Source organism: Chiloscyllium punctatum, chromosome 5 (genome assembly GCF_047496795.1).
Source record: "Chiloscyllium punctatum isolate Juve2018m chromosome 5, sChiPun1.3, whole genome shotgun sequence".
Taxonomy (NCBI): Eukaryota; Metazoa; Chordata; class Chondrichthyes; order Orectolobiformes; family Hemiscylliidae; genus Chiloscyllium; species Chiloscyllium punctatum.
The window spans coordinates 7,685,288-7,700,743 of record NC_092743.1 but is presented as its reverse complement, the minus strand read 5'-3'; the positions used below and the strand labels follow the sequence as shown (position 1 = coordinate 7,700,743).

The 15,456-nt window shown below is 47.5% G+C and overlaps 1 protein-coding gene across 1 annotated transcript in view; it reads left to right on the top strand.

Moving 5' to 3' along the window:
* LOC140476719 (cadherin-2-like) overlaps nucleotides 1–15,456 on the top strand; it is a 181,833-nt gene that overhangs the window by 85,346 nt on the left and 81,031 nt on the right. The gene's annotated exons all lie outside the window — the stretch shown is intronic.

Below are 15,456 nucleotides of genomic sequence, written 5' to 3'. Positions count from 1 at the left end.
TGGTGGTAGTAATCTTGAGCTTTTGGTGACTTGTGTCAGTCAGCCTTTGTTTGCCTCGGTGTTGAATTCTATTTGAGAAATGTCGCTGGGATATTGGGCAATTAGCCATCCTCAAGGCCCACGGCATACCCGAGTTGTCACGGTAGTGTTTCCTTCAGTATTTCTTTAATCTGGTTGTAGTTTGAGAAGCTGGTGTTGATCTGACACTCTGCTGATTCCTCCTCCCCCTGGATTTTCATTATTGAAGTGAAGCTTTGATTCTGCAAAGATGTTTATTGCCAGAAAAAAAAACCCCTCTCGGGTTGCAGCTGCAACTGTTCAGTTGTCATTGTTGAGCCAGTTTTCATCTCTTGTTCAGCTACTGAACGTCACTCCCTTTTCCTCTCTTAATTGGAACCTTCCCATCATGTTTGCATTCCTGACAAGAGAACCTTTCAAAAAGGAACTCTGCTATCAGAGGCAAATGTTTCATTTGATAAAAATTCAAATCGCAGGGCTGCAGGGAGAATTAGGAGAGCAGAACTCATCAGCAAGTGCTTTTAAAGGGCTATCACAGCCAATCTGGGCTGAATGGCCTCCTGCACTGTACAGTTGTATCCTGGGTGTTTTTGACCAGAGCTTGTATCTGATTTAATAACCGTGTGAAACATGGCATGGGAAGCTATACTGTTCCAACGGAACTGTGCAGAGAAACATATGGAGCAAGGGTAGGCCATTCAACCCCTCGAACCTGTTCAACACTGCAGCTCAGTGGTTAGCACTACTGCCTCACTGCCCCAGAGTCCCAGGTTCGATTCCACCCTTGGGCGACTGTTTGCGTGGAGTTTGCCTTAGAGGAAAATGACCATGAAACATAACCCAACAGTTTCTCTATTTAATCTTCTCATAGTTCCTTTATGATTTAATGAAGGTACTCAAACTTTTCCCTTAACCTCTCTACTCTAAGGAGAGCAGGTACAATGAAGGGTATGTAGGTTAGTTTGATCTTAGAGTCAGATCAAAGGTCAGCACAGCATCGAGGGCCAAAGGGCCTGTACTGGGCTGTACTGTTTTATCTTCTATTTTCCCCGTGTCTGCGTGGGTTTCCTCCAGGTGCTCTGGTTTCCTCCCACACTTTTAAGGTGTGCGGGTTAGGATGGATTAGCCGTGGGAAATTACCCCATAGTGTGCAGGGATGTGCAGTCTCGGTGGGTTAAACCACTGGAAATGTGGGGTTGGAGGGTGGAACTGGCTGAGATGCTGTTCGGAGGGTCAGTAAAGACTTGATGGGCTAAATGGTCTGCTTCCACACTCTAGTAATTCTATAGATTCTATGCTCTGCCTTTGAATATGATCCTGGTTGATTTCCTCACAACTTCAACTCTGTTTTCCTTCCTCTGTCCATAACCCTTCAACCCATTACTAATCTTCATCCAACTCCTCAAATTTGCTTTGCGTCCCAGCATCCAGCAGGGAGTAAATCCCGTCGATTCATAGAACCTTACAGCGCAGTACAGGCCCTTCGGCCTTCGATGTTGCGCTGCCCTGACATACCAATCTGAAGCCCATCCCACCTACACTATTCCATGTACATCCGTATGCCTGTCCAATGACAACTTTAATTCACTTAAAATTAGCGAAGCTACTACCGTTGCAGGCAAAGCATTCCATACCCTTACTACTCTCTGAGTAAAGAAACTACCTCTGACATCTGTCTTATACCTATCTCCCCTCACTTTAAAGTTGTGTCCCCATACTTTGAGAGAAGTAATCCCTCCTCACCTCTGCTTTCAATCTGTCCCCACGTCATAAAGCTATGACCTCTCGTTCTAGACTGCCCCCACGTGAGAAAACACCCTCTCTACATCTCACGCACCTCAGTTAGATCTCCTCTTGTTCTTCTCAACTCCAGAGTGCAGGCTTAAGCTGCTCAATCTGTCCCAGCAAGACAAGCGCCAACAAGTGCGGTCAGTCCTTTCAGAACAAGAGAGGACTCGATGTGGTCTGATGTGTATGAACTTGTGGTTGTAAACCAAGCTTATCAGATGCTGCTGTCCATTGATTGTTGAATACTTGTTAGTCAAAACCTCATAGCATGATGGCATGATTTTCATAGTGGTTTTTGTTATTTTGTTCCCCCACGCCCTATCCTTTTCAATCCAGTCACATATTTGGCTTTGAGGATTCAAACCTAGGAACATTGGATACCAGATTGATTCCTGGGATGGCAGGACCGATATATGGAGAGGGAATGGATCAGCTCGGACGATATTCACTGGAGTGAGGGAACACTTATAAAATTCTAACAGGTCCAGGCAGGGTTAACACAGGAAGGGTGTTCCCGATGACCCGGGAGTCCAGAATCAGAGGCTCATAGTCTAAGGATATGGGGTGGGCCATTTCAGAGTGAGATGAGGAGAAATGGCTTCACCCAGAGAGTGGGGAGCCTGTGGAATTCTCTGCCACAGGAAGTGGTTGAGGCCAAAAACATGATGGCTCAGTGGTTAGCACTGCTGTCTCACAGCGCCAGGGACAGGGGTTCGATTCCAGCCTCGGGCGACAGTCTGTCTATGTGGAGTTTGCATATTCTCCCTGTATCTATGTGGGTTTCCTCCGGGTGCTCCGGTTTCCTTCTGCAGTCCAAAGAGTTGCAGCTTAGGGTGGATGAGCCATGGGAAACATGGGGTTACAGGGATAGTCAAGAAAAGAGTGACTTCCATTCATAACTGATTAGAAGGGCCAATGGCATGTTGGCCTTTATTGCAAAGAATTGGAGGATGGTAAAGAAGATATGAAGCTTTTCCCCAGTTGTCAAGGTCTTCAGTGGGGTGACACACAGGGGGCTGTACAGTTTACTGTCCATATTTCAGGAACAATCCCAACACATTTCCAGTTCTGAGGAAGGGTCACTCGATCCGAAACGTTAACTCTGATTTCTCTCCACAGATGGTGCCAGGCCTGATGGAGCTTTTCCAATAATGTCTGTTCTTGTCTCTAAAGAACAGGGGCTGGGATTAAGGGAAAGACCCTTCTCACTCAGGGCGCTACTGTAAAGGTTGACTATTTTAGTCACTGGGATAAGAGCATTGTTCTACGCTGTGTTGCTGAGTCAATCAGGCCTATGTTCTCGTTAACAAGTGGGATGTTTTTGCAGGTATTGGCCAGAGTGGATCCAGAGGTTACTGGGGAAACTAGGTAAAAACAAGGGCTGCAGACGCTAGAAACCAGATTCCAGATTAGAGTGCTGCTGGAAAAGCCCAGCAGGTCAGGCAACATCCGAGGAGCAGGAAAATTGACGTTTCAGGCTAAAGCCCTTCATCAGGAATAGAGCCTAGGGAAACTAGGTTGAGTGGGGGTGGGGCCAAGATTACAGTGATTCTGGCAAAGCACAGCTGGTCAGGCAGCATCCGAGGAGCAGGAAAATCAACGTTTCGAGCAGAAGCCCTTCAAAAGCCCACACCCAGCATCTGCAGTAACCACCTCCACCCCTGGGGTGGGGGCGGGCGGGGGGGTGGGAGATACAATGTCTCAGGATAAGGAGCCAATTCTCAAAATGGAGAGATCCTTCACTGTTGAAGGTTGGGGAGACTTTGGAAACCTCTGATCTGGTGAATGCCTTCATTACGAGTATATTCCAGGGCAAGATTGAAGGACGGAGGGAGTAAGAGGCAGAAGATCAACCATGTTCCCACATTGGCTGATGACTACCCCTCCCCGCACTGCTGCTCTTAAACCTTTTCGTTAGACGGAGTAAATGGATGGAGTTCCTTTTTGTTTTAAATTTCTCTCTCACTTCCTTATCATCTGAATGTGCCATTCAATTGCAAATGGCTCCTTTTGAAGTGATCTTCACAGGAGGTGTGTTTGATGATGTCAAGCCTATAAGATGTGTCCCACATCCCAACAAAGAGAGTGTGAATAGTTAGTAATGAAGGAATTTCCACTGTTCGTTCTCACAGGTAACAGCTGTTAATGGTGCCATTTGTGTGGAGGCTGTATCTTAATGGGAGGAGAGTGGAGTTGAAACACATCAATAGTGGAAGGAATTGTTGAGACCTAACGGTCTTCTAATGGGATAGTTATTTAAATCTACAAGAAATAGTGCTATCTATTCTGACTGTCTGAAAGCCAATGATTGGGTGGAAACATACAGTTGATAGGATGTTTACAGAGAATTGCAGGATTTATAGAAGTTTAAAGCAGCAATATTGTTTAATGACCAATCTGAATATATATAATCATAGAAATTGCTAGAGAAATCCTCAGTCTGATGATTGGCCTCAAAGCATTCATTTTCTCTCTCTCTCTCTCTCTCTCTCTCTCTCTCTCTCTCTCTCTCTCTCTCTCTCTCTCTCTCTCTCTCTCCCTCCCCCCCCCTCTCTCTCCCTCCCTCCCCTCTCCCCCCCACCCCCCCCCCCAACCGTGTCTCTCCGTCTCTCCTCCCCACCTTTCCCCCATCTCTGTCTGTCTCTCATCCTGCACACTCTTTCCCACCCACACTGTCTCTCGTTCTCTCACTCTCACTCATACACCCCTCGCTTTTTCTCTCACCACTCTCTCTCTCTCGGTCTGTGTATATGTCTCTCTCTCTCTTACCCCCACTCACTCTGTCTCTCACTCCCCCCACACTGTCTCACCTTCCCCCACCCAAATCATTATTACAACAGCAGTTTAATAAGTTGTAGGGCATTGGGGGAAGAGCAGAGGGTTGGAGCTAATTGGTTAGCATCTTCAAAACAAAAGCCAGCAGATGCACAATGGGCTAAATGGCCTTTTCTTTGAGTCAATCACTTGGGGGAATCATCAACGGCAATGGCCTAGTGGGTGTTATCACTCGACTGTTAATCTAGAAACCCAGGTAACGTTCTGGGAACGTGGGTTCAAATCCCACCACAGCAGATGGTGGAACTTGGAATTAAGAGAATCTACAAATATTGATGACTATGTGGATTGTTGGGGGTGGGGTTGCCAGCCCACATATTCTGAATGAACAAAGAGAAATTACTGGTCATAAACATGAACCTGAGAGAAAGGAATCCAGGGCCATGGGGGTAAACGGCCTCATAGAAGGCCTTTGGTAGATTGGAGGATAGAAATGAGGAACAAAGCTATACACTTTGGCTGGAAGAGTGGAAGAGCTGAAAATTATTTAAAAGGAGGAAGTCTGCAGAAAGCTACGGAACCCAGGGATTTGAAAATCCCTGTCCGTAATCACAAGCTAGTGTCAACGTTCAGCGGTTAAAAGGGAAGGCAAATGGAATGTTAGCTTTTATTTCAACAGGAATGGAATATAAAAGTAAGGAGGTTTTGTTAAAACTGCACAAGACCGAGCTGCAGTACCGTGAACACCACTGGGCTATAAGAAGCTACACTGGCATTGTGGTCCAGAGAAGGTTCACATGGCTGATCCTGGGTATGGAGGTGAAAATGTGTGGCTGGAAAAGCGCAGCAGGTCAGGCAGCATCCAAGGAAGAAGGGCTTATGCCCGAAACGTCGATTCTCCTGCTCCTTGGATGCTGCCTGACCTGCTGCGCATTTCCAGCAACACATTTTCAGCTCTGATCTCCAGCATCTGCAGTCCTCACTTTCTCCTCCTGGGTATGGAAGGGACTGTTTTATGAGGAGAAGGGTTGTTTCCTCTTGTGGGAGAGACTAGGGCCAGAAGGAATAATCTCAGAATATGGGGTCACCCTTTTAAGACAGAGATGAGGTGTTTCATATCATAGAATCCCTACAGTGTGAAAGCAGGCCATTGAGTCCATCCAGACACTCCCACCCCCCCACCCTATCCCTGTAACCCTGCATTTTCCACAACTAATCCACCTAGCCTGCACATCACATGACAGAGCAATTTCCCATGGCCAGTCCACCCTCTCCTGCACATCTTTGGGCTGTGGGAGGAAACCGGAGGAAATCCAGGGGAGTGAATCTGTGGAATTCTTTCCCACAGAGGACTATCGAGGCTGGTGCATTAAGTTTCTGTGCGATTCTCCACCACCCCTCCCTCCACCCCAATCATTCTGGGTTGAATGGTCTACTTCTAGAGTCATTCAGCAGTGATACAAGCCCTTCGGCCCACCATGTCTGTGCTGACCACAAACACCAAGCTGCATTAGTCCCATTTACCTGCACCTAGTCCATGGCTTACTACATCCCCGGTGTTTTAAGATGCTGCTGAAAAGTTGTGAAAGTATCTGCCTGCACTATCCCCTCAGGCAGCATGTTTCATATCCCTCCTACCCTCTGGAAGGAGTGTTTTTCTCTTCAGATATTGTTGAAAACACTTACTCCTCACCTCAAACCTATAACATCTGGTTTTCAACACATCTAATAGTCATCTTCACACAATGTGGGGAATGAAAGTTAAGAATTCTTTCTTGCCCTCAAAAATAACTGTGTGTGTGGGTCTGTCTGTATACGAATGAGCGAGTGTACATGTGCATGTATGGGTGGGTGTGTATCTGTGCGCGTGTATGGGCTGGTGTACGTGTCTGTACGGGCGAGCAAGTGTACGTGTGTGTATGGGCGGGTGTGTGTATGTGTGTGTGTATGGGCGGGTGTGTGTCTCTCTGCATGGGCAAGCGAGTGTACGTGTGTGTGTGTGTGTACGTGTGGGTGTGTGTGTGTCTGTATGGGCGAGCGAGTGTACGTGTGCATGTATGGGTGGGTGTGTCTGTACGGGCGAGTGAGTGTACGTGTCCGTGTTTGGGTATGTTTGTGTGTACGGGTGAGCGAGTGTATGTCTGCGTGTATGGGTGGGTTTGTGTGTGTTTGGGCGAGCGAGTGTACGAGTGTGTGTACGGGTGAGCGAGTGTACGTTTGTGTGTGTCTCTGTACGGGCGAGCGGGTGTGCGTGTGAGTGTATGGGTGGGTGTGTGTGTCTGGACGGGCGAGATAGTGTACATGTGTGTGTCTGTACGGGCGAGCGAGTGTACATGTACGTGTATGGGTGGGTGTGTGTGGGCAAATGAGTGTACGTGTGCATGTATGGGCGGGTGTGTGTGTGTCTTTAGGGGCAAGCGGGTATGTGTGTGTCTGTACGGGTGAGCGTTTGTGTGTGTCTGGGTGAGCGAGTGTACATGTGCATGTATGGGTGTGTGTGTGTGTCTGTACAGGTGAGCAAGTGTGTGTGTGTGTGTGTGTGTGTGTATGGGCGGGTGTGTGTCTGTACGGGCAAGCGAGTGTGTGGGTGTGTGTGTGTTTGTCTGTATGGGCGAGCGAGTGTACGTGTGCATGTATGGGCGGGTGTGTGTGTATGGCAGGGTTGTGTGTGTACGGGCGAGCGAGTGTGCGTGTATGGACGGGTGTGTGTCTCTGTACGGGCAAGTGAGTATACTTGTGCATGTATGGGCGGGTGTGTGTGTGTGTGTACGGGCAAGCGAGTGTACGTGTGCGTGTACAGGCAGGTAGGTGTGTGTCTGTACGGGTGAGTGAGTGTACGTGTGTGCGTGTGTGTGTGTGTGTACGGGCGGGTGAGTGTGAGTGGGTGGGTATGTATACGGGGGGTCGAGTGTGTGTGTGTGTGTGTGTGTGTGTGTGTGTGTGTGTGTGTGTGTGTGTGTGTACGAGTGAGTGTGGGCGGGTATGTGTGTTTATGGGCAGGCGAGTGTGGGTGTCAGTTGGTTGAAAACTGTGATTGATAGATTTTCGTCAGGCAGGGCCTACTGAACTCTGTGATTTCTCTGCCACAGAAAACTGTTGGAGCCAGAACATTTGAATGTGTTTGAGAAGCCGATAGGAAGGGTTCCTGATGCTAAAGGGATCAAAGAGCCTAGGGAGAAAGCTGGATGATCAGCCAGTCAGATTGAATGGCAGAGTTACTCCTATTCCTGTGATTTGTTTGCAGAGGGTGACTGGGTTAGAGGGGTAGATGAGCCGTGACCTAATTGTATGAGTGATAGAATGAGTTTAACAGGCCGAATGGCTCCCTTAGCTGCTGCTTTTTGTTTTCCACCCCTCTCAATTAAGCGGTGGAATATTTGGTTTGATTTATTATTGTCACATGTACCGAGATACAGTGAAAAGTATTTTGTGTGCTATCAGAACAAATCATCCCTTACATAAATACATCAAGGTAATAGAACCGAATGCAGAATATAGTGTTACAGCTACAGACAAGGTGCAGAGAAAGGTCAACTTTAGTGTACGAGGGGTCCGTTCATAAGTTTGAGAATAGCAGGGAAGATGTGGGGGGGTGTGTTTGAAAGCGCCTGTGTTTTGGTGTCATGCTTGCAATAATGTCAAGCTTAGCGACGTAATGCTGGGTCAGTGATGTGGAAGGAAAGCTGGAGTTTATACTCACCGCCTCTCTCCCTAACCCAACCATCCCCATGCGGCAGATGTTAGCAGCATAGGCGCATGCTGTGTGCCTACGCACAGCTACAGCTACAGGGAGAGGGAGAGAGAGAGAGCATGAGTCAGCAGAAATAATGCAATATGCCCGGTGACGGTGTTTAATCCAGTCTTTCACTCCAACACCCCCCCCCCCCCCCCCCCCCCCTCATCGGCAAGGTTAGGTACAAACTGCCACCAGGTTGCCCCAAAGCTGCTGCTGCTGCTGAGTAATTGGTGGCTCTGTGGGGCAAATATGGTAGCGATGACAGAATCCCAGAATGGTTATGGCACGGAAGGAGGCTATTTGGCCCATCATGCTGGCTCTATCACGAAGTGCCAATTTCCTGCCACCTTACCCTGTATCCCTGCACGCATGCACACGCACACACACAAACGTGCACATACACACGCATGCACACACACACACACACACAGACACTGTGTCACACTGACACAGTCACATGATGATTATTGTTTTGCCCACAGCTTTTTGGCTGTGTGTCATTGTACCGCATCTACCAGGATGTTCTCCCTGGGTGTCCTTGTTCATTCTTCTGAAAGTCCAATTATTGTTTTTTAGCTTTGAGAATTGCACAGAGGGTGCCATAGCGCAGAGGGTAACAAAAGGAGCCGAAAGAGAACAAGACTGCTTGCGGATTCCCAATTTTTGTCTAATTATCAAAAGCTGAGCTGATTACAATTTAATGAAACCAAGCACCAGTAGAAACCCCAGGCCAGCAGAATTTAATAGCCTGTCAGACCTGCACTGTGCACCAGTGAATTATGAGGATAATGGAGACGTGTAATCGCCGTGATGATACGCTGCGTAACTTCAAAGTTAAATCTCTTTATTAAGATCCGTCTGCCGCAGACATAGGGCTACAGATTGTCTGCCATCTCCCACTGTCACGTCAAGTTATAAATAAGGTAGCTGGTGCTCTTTTTTTTTCATAATGGCCATGAGGTAATTCTGATCTACAACCTGAACATTTTAAGAATGCTTTGTAGTGCTGGATTCATGCAGAGTTAATGTGCTGCACTTTGCTGGACAGTGTATACTCCTGGAGTTACTGAACCAGCATTGCCCACTGTCAAAGTGCACCTCCTGCCAATTGCTTTGTGTCACTGCCATTTTTATTGTGAGCTCCTCCTATCAGTGGTTTACCACAGTGCTGTGTCATGTTGTTCCTCTCACATCTTCCCCTGCCCTGTAGCAGCAGAAATAGGTTATTCAGCCCCTTGCTCTGAGATTGTATCCTCTGTTCCTAGACTCACCATTCAATAGGATCGTTTTCTGTGGCAGAGAATTCCACAGACTCCCCAGTCTCCTGGTGAAGGTGTTTCTCCCCGTCTCCGTCCGTATTCCAGATCCTTACCCTGTGACCCCTGGTTTGGGACCTCCTCAGGCATGAGAATGACGGACGGATTGTCTTATGAATGAAGGTTGAGCAGAGTGGGACTCTAGTTCTTGGAGTCGAGAAGAATGAGGGTGATCCCATTGAAACACGTCAGATTCTTAAAGGCCTTGACAGGGTCAATGCTGAGAGGATGTTTCCCCTTGAGGGACAGTCTAGGAGCAGAGGGTACAGTCTCAGAATAAAGCGGCACCAATTTCAGACTGAGATGAGGAGGAATTTCCTCTCTCGGGGTATGGAACTCCTTGCCCCAGAGAGCGGTGGGGGCAGAGTCCTTGTGCATATTTAAGGCTGAGATCGATAGATTCTTGATCAGTCGGGGAATCAAGGGAAAGGGCAGGAAGGTGGGTGTGAGGAATGTTGGATCAGCCGTGATCCTATTGAATGGGGGAAGCAGGCTCGAGGGGCTGAATGGCCTACTCCTGTTCCTATTTCTTATCATCTGAACATCCTCCCTATGTTTCCCCTGTTAGAAGTTTTTAGAGGGTTTGAAGGTCCCCCTCATTCTTCTAAACTCCAGTGCATATAGTCCCAGGTAATCCAAACTCTGTTCAGTTTGTCTGCAGTGTGGAAACAGGCCCTTCAGTCCAACAAGTCCACCCTGACCCTCTGAGAAGTATTCCACCCAAACCCTTTCCCCATTACTTCTACATTTCCCCTGACTAATGCACCCCGCCTCTGAACACTGAGCAAGTGGGAGGAAACCGGAGCACCCGGAGGAAACCCACGCAGACACGGGGAGAATGTGCAAACTCCGCACAGTCACCTGGGATTGCAACATTTAAAAGACATTGGGGCAGGTACGTGAATAGGAAAGGTTTGGAGGGGGGAGGGGATGACCTAGTGGTATTGTTGCTCAACCGTTAATCCAGAGAATGTTCTGAGGAGTGTGTTCAAATCTCACCACAGGCAGATGGTGGAATTTGAATCCAATAAAAATCTGGTACTAAGAGGCTGACTATGACTATGAATCTATAGCTGATTGTCTGGGAAAAGCCTATCTGGGTCACTAATGTCCTTTAGAGAAGGAAATCGCCATCCTTACCTGGTCTGACCAACATGAGACTCCAGACCTACAGCAGTGGAGTTGACCCTTAACAATTGGGGATGGGCAATGAATGAAAAGAAAAATTGGGCAAATGCAGTCAAGTGGGACTAGTTTAGTTTGGGAAACTTTATCGGTATGGACACGTTGGGCCTGGAAGGATCTGTATCTGTGCTGCAAAAATCTATGATTCTGTGAGCCAAGTACTGATCCTTGTGCTGCCTCACTATTCTTGCCAATGTGAGAATAACCCACTTCTTATCCTCTCCCTGTTTGCCAATAATTTGTCTGCACCAGTACATTACCCCCCATGGCTGATGTGTTTGACTTTTCTATAACCGGCCTCCTGCTGTTTACAGCTGGAAACGCAGCAGTCAGTTTACATCACGGCACTTTCCCACAACCTGTGAACGACCCAATCATCTGGTTAAAGTTGCTGGTTGGTAGCTGTTTATTGACCGGAGCTCCTGCTCCTCCACGGAATATTCTGCATCCAGCTGTGGGAGGGTGGGCGAGGGGATATCTTGGTCCCGAACCTGCTGGGAGAGCTGGCAACTTAGAATTGGAATTGGTTTTATCGTCATAGGAGGACAGCGAAAAGTTTACAATTCGCCACTGACGGCAGCGCCATAACAAAATTTTTAAGTACAGATGCTTAGGGTGAAGAAATTGGAAAAATAAAATAATAAAAAGATTGAGTATTACAGATCACCAGGAATGAATTAGCAAATGGAGACATTCCCAGACCTTGTACTCTAGTGGGATTCGAACGCACTGAGCCTCAGCTGTGTCGTGTTTCTTGGGAGGCAGGTATTGGTCTCTGGGTGGCCTGGGGGAGAGTAACTTCTGCCCAGGGTTCCTGCTGCGGACACCCACTCGTGAGATTGACCAATGTTGGTGGAAGTGGATCATTGCCTTTTGACTGGGATCACATCCACTTTGATGTCGTCAAGGTCTCACAGCACAGAGCAGCTATTGGTTTGTAAGGTTGCATGTTTGGACAGACTGGATTCATAGCATCTCTATAGTCTGGGAAGAGGCCATTCAGCCCATCGAGTCTGTACTGATCCTCCTAAGGTCATCACACCCTGTGTTTGTAACCCACATTTCCCATGGCTACCCCACCTGGCCTGCACCTCCCTGGGTACTACAGGACAATTTTCCAAAGCCAATCCTCTCTAGCCTGCACATCTTTGGACTGTGGGAGGAAACCGGAGAAAACCCACGCAGAGACTGGGAGGTATCCAAATTCCATGCAGGCAGTCGCCCGAGGCTGGAACCGAACCCGGGTCCCTGGTGCTGCGAGGGAGCAGTGCTAACCACTGAGCCACCGTGCTGCCCTGTTTGCACAATTACATACTTGTGCAAGTTTGTGTTCAGTGTCTGATAATCATTGCGATGGCTTGGCGAAAGGCGAATTTGTCACGTTTTTACAAGGAGGAGTGTTTGACAATGGCACCCACGCTTACTAAACTACTGGCGAGTTGACTAACATTATTGGCCCAGGATATTGATGTATCCTAGTAACGGCTATAACATCATTAACTTCTTCACGTTAAAGCATTGACTGCACTCTCAGCCCCTCATTGGCTGTAAGCACCAATGTAAGTGCAGCACAGGTGCTGTCATTATTTCATTATGTCTCCAAGGCTCTTCACTGGGGCGTGGACAAATAAACCGTATGGACCGGGTGATGTGAGGATATATTTAGGCAAAGTTCCAACAGAAGTAGCATCTAAGAAATGCCTTTAAAAAGGAGAGTGAGGTAGAAGAGGGGGGTTCAGATGAGAATTCTGCAATGGAGGATCTTGTCACCTCCTTCAGTCAGCTATGATCTCATTGAATGGCAGAGCAGACTTGATGGGCTGAATGGCCAACATCTTATAGCTGAGGCCACAGCGGCTGGTTATACCATTGGTAGAATAAGTGGCTCAAAGCTTTGGTTCTCGCCGACTAACCTTTCAACGTTTGACCAGCCTTTGGTGGACGACAGTATGAGTGACGACAAGTTGGTTGAAAATGTTTTTTTTTGATAGGGTTGGGTATTTTGTTCATTGTCCATGAGCTGAGTGGCTTTCTGCGCCATTTCACAGGGCAGCTAAGAATAAACCATATTGCTGCATGTATGGAGTCGCATGTAGGCCAGACCGGGTAAAGATGGAAGATTTCCCTCCCTTAAAAGGGCATGAGTGAACCAGATGGCAATCAGTGATGACCTCATGATCACCATTCATAAAACTAAACTTCCAATTGCAGACTTTTATCAATTAATTGAATTTCAATTCCTTCGGCCACCCTTGTTAAGACTTGAGCACGTATCCCAGAGCATTAACCTAAGACATTTCCTCCTTAAAGTATCATTTTCCCCAGTGAGACCATACAACATATTGTTTCACAGGTGTCCATGTGGTTGCTTGGGTGGGGGGGGGAGAACTGGAGAGAGTTCCAATCTCTTCCCCACCCCCCACTGAAGCAGAAGTAGGCCATTCAGCCCATTGAGTCTGTTCCACTATTCACTGAGATCACAGCTGATCTGACCATCCTCAACTCTGCTCCTGCGTTTTCCCCACAACCCTCAAATTCTCTTCCTGTGTAAAAACGTTACCTCACACTGGATAAGTGCACTAACTAACACCAAATCTTCCCCTCCGTAAATATTTCCTAGCTTTGCACAGGAAATTTGTCAGAGAGACTGGTTTTTTTTGAATTTCAAAGATATTTTTTATGAATACAAATGCGGTTTGGTTCTGGACAGTAGCATATCAAGGAAGCAAATAAACTTTGGGATTTGGCTGTATCTGAACATACTAAAGACCTCTCTTACACATGGAAGACTACATTTACATGAATTTGAGGCTCTAGGAGGGGCTGATTAACTGAACGAATCCCAATAAACTTCAGCAGGATGACCTCAGACAGTGGTCAGGTTAATGCTCTGGGTTCATGTCTCCCAAAATCTGGTGGAAGGGGCGGTACGACGGCTCAGTGGTTAGCACTGTTGCCTCTCAGCGCCAGGGACCGGGGTTCAATTCCCGCCTCGGGCAACTGTCTGTGTGGAGTTTGCACGTTCTTCCCATGTCTGCGTGGGTTTCTTCTGGGTGCTCCGGTTTCGTCCCACAGATGTACAGGTTAGGTGAATTGGCCATGCTAAATTGCCTGTAGTGTTAGGTGAATGGGTAAATGTAGGGGAATGGGTCTGCTCTTCGGAGAGTCGGTGTGGACTTGTTGGGCCGAAGGGCCTGTTTCCACACTGTAGGGAATCTATCTTAATTCATTGGCAAAAATGTAGAATTGAAAACTTAATCTCTGCGCTGGTGACCGTGAAACAATCACGGATTGTTGTAAAAGCCCACCTCAATGTCCATCAGGGAAGGAAATCTAGATTAGAGTGGTGCTGGAAGAGCATAGCAGTGCAGGCAGCATCTGAGGAGCAGGAAAATCAAAGTTTTGGTCAAAAGCCCTTCATGAGGAATGGTTTCCAACATCTGCAGTCCTTATTTTTGCCTAGGGAAGGAAATCTGTCGTCCTTACCCGGTCTGACCGACATGTGACTCCAGACCCACAGCAACTGGGGTTGACTCATAATTGCCTTCCGAAAAGGTTCGAGCAAGCGACTCAGTTCAAAGGATAATTCGGGGTGGATGTCAGCCGTCAGCAATGCTGAGATTGTACAGAGGAGGGGAGCGTAGAGGGAGATACCCCAGGATGGTGCCTGGGATTGAGCATCTCAGTGATGGAGAGAGGCTGGATAATCTCAGGCTGTTTGGAGCAAAGAAGGTGATAGAGGAGTGTAAGGGACATGGATTTTGGGGGAGGGGGGGGAGATTAGAAGCAGTTGTTCCCCTTAGTCAAGGGGTCAGTAGCAAGTTGTACAATTTTAAGATGCAATGCAGGTATTTTAAAGGGCATTTGAGGAAAAGAAACTTCACTGAGGATGGTGGAGGTCTAGAAAGCACTGCCTGGGGGTGGTTTGCAGGGTGGGCGGTAGGTTGGGGAGGCGGGTGGTAGTTGAGGCAGGAAACCTCAAACCTTTAAAGAGTACTCAGGTGAGTAGTTAGTGCTGTAACGTTCCAGTGGGGGGGCATGGGGGTAATGCAGGCTTAATGTGTCTTTGGCAGTGCAAGCACGATGGGCCGAAGGGCCTTTTCTGCATGCTACGATTCTGTGAAAGAGTAAATTTCAAACATCAGGTGGCTCTCTCTAAGCAAAGGTATGATGGACTGAATGGCCTCCCAATAATCTGAATGCAGTAATAGGAACACCAGACTGTCAGCATGTAGGGTAGGCAATGCTGCTGGAGTGAGGTAACTCTGAAACTTAATACAAGTAAATGATTAATTGGTTATTTGGTCAATCAAAGCAGTTACCCTTGTAATTTTTAAAAAAGTGGTTGTGATAAGGTATTCGTTGATTTTAATAGTACTTACAACACTATGGAGGTACGAAGGCCATTTGATCCATTGTGTCTATACTGGCTCTTTGCAATGTCTATTCAGGGAGGAGATCCTGGAACTGTTTAACATGTCGGTCAGGCTACAGTGAGAGTATTGTGTGTTGGCATGGGATTCACATTCTAGGAGGGATGTGATAGCACTGGGAGAGGGTACAAAGGGAGATTTACCAGGTTGTTGCACAAGCATGGAGAGTTTTTTTTTAAAAGATCCCCTAAAGTGTAGAAACGGG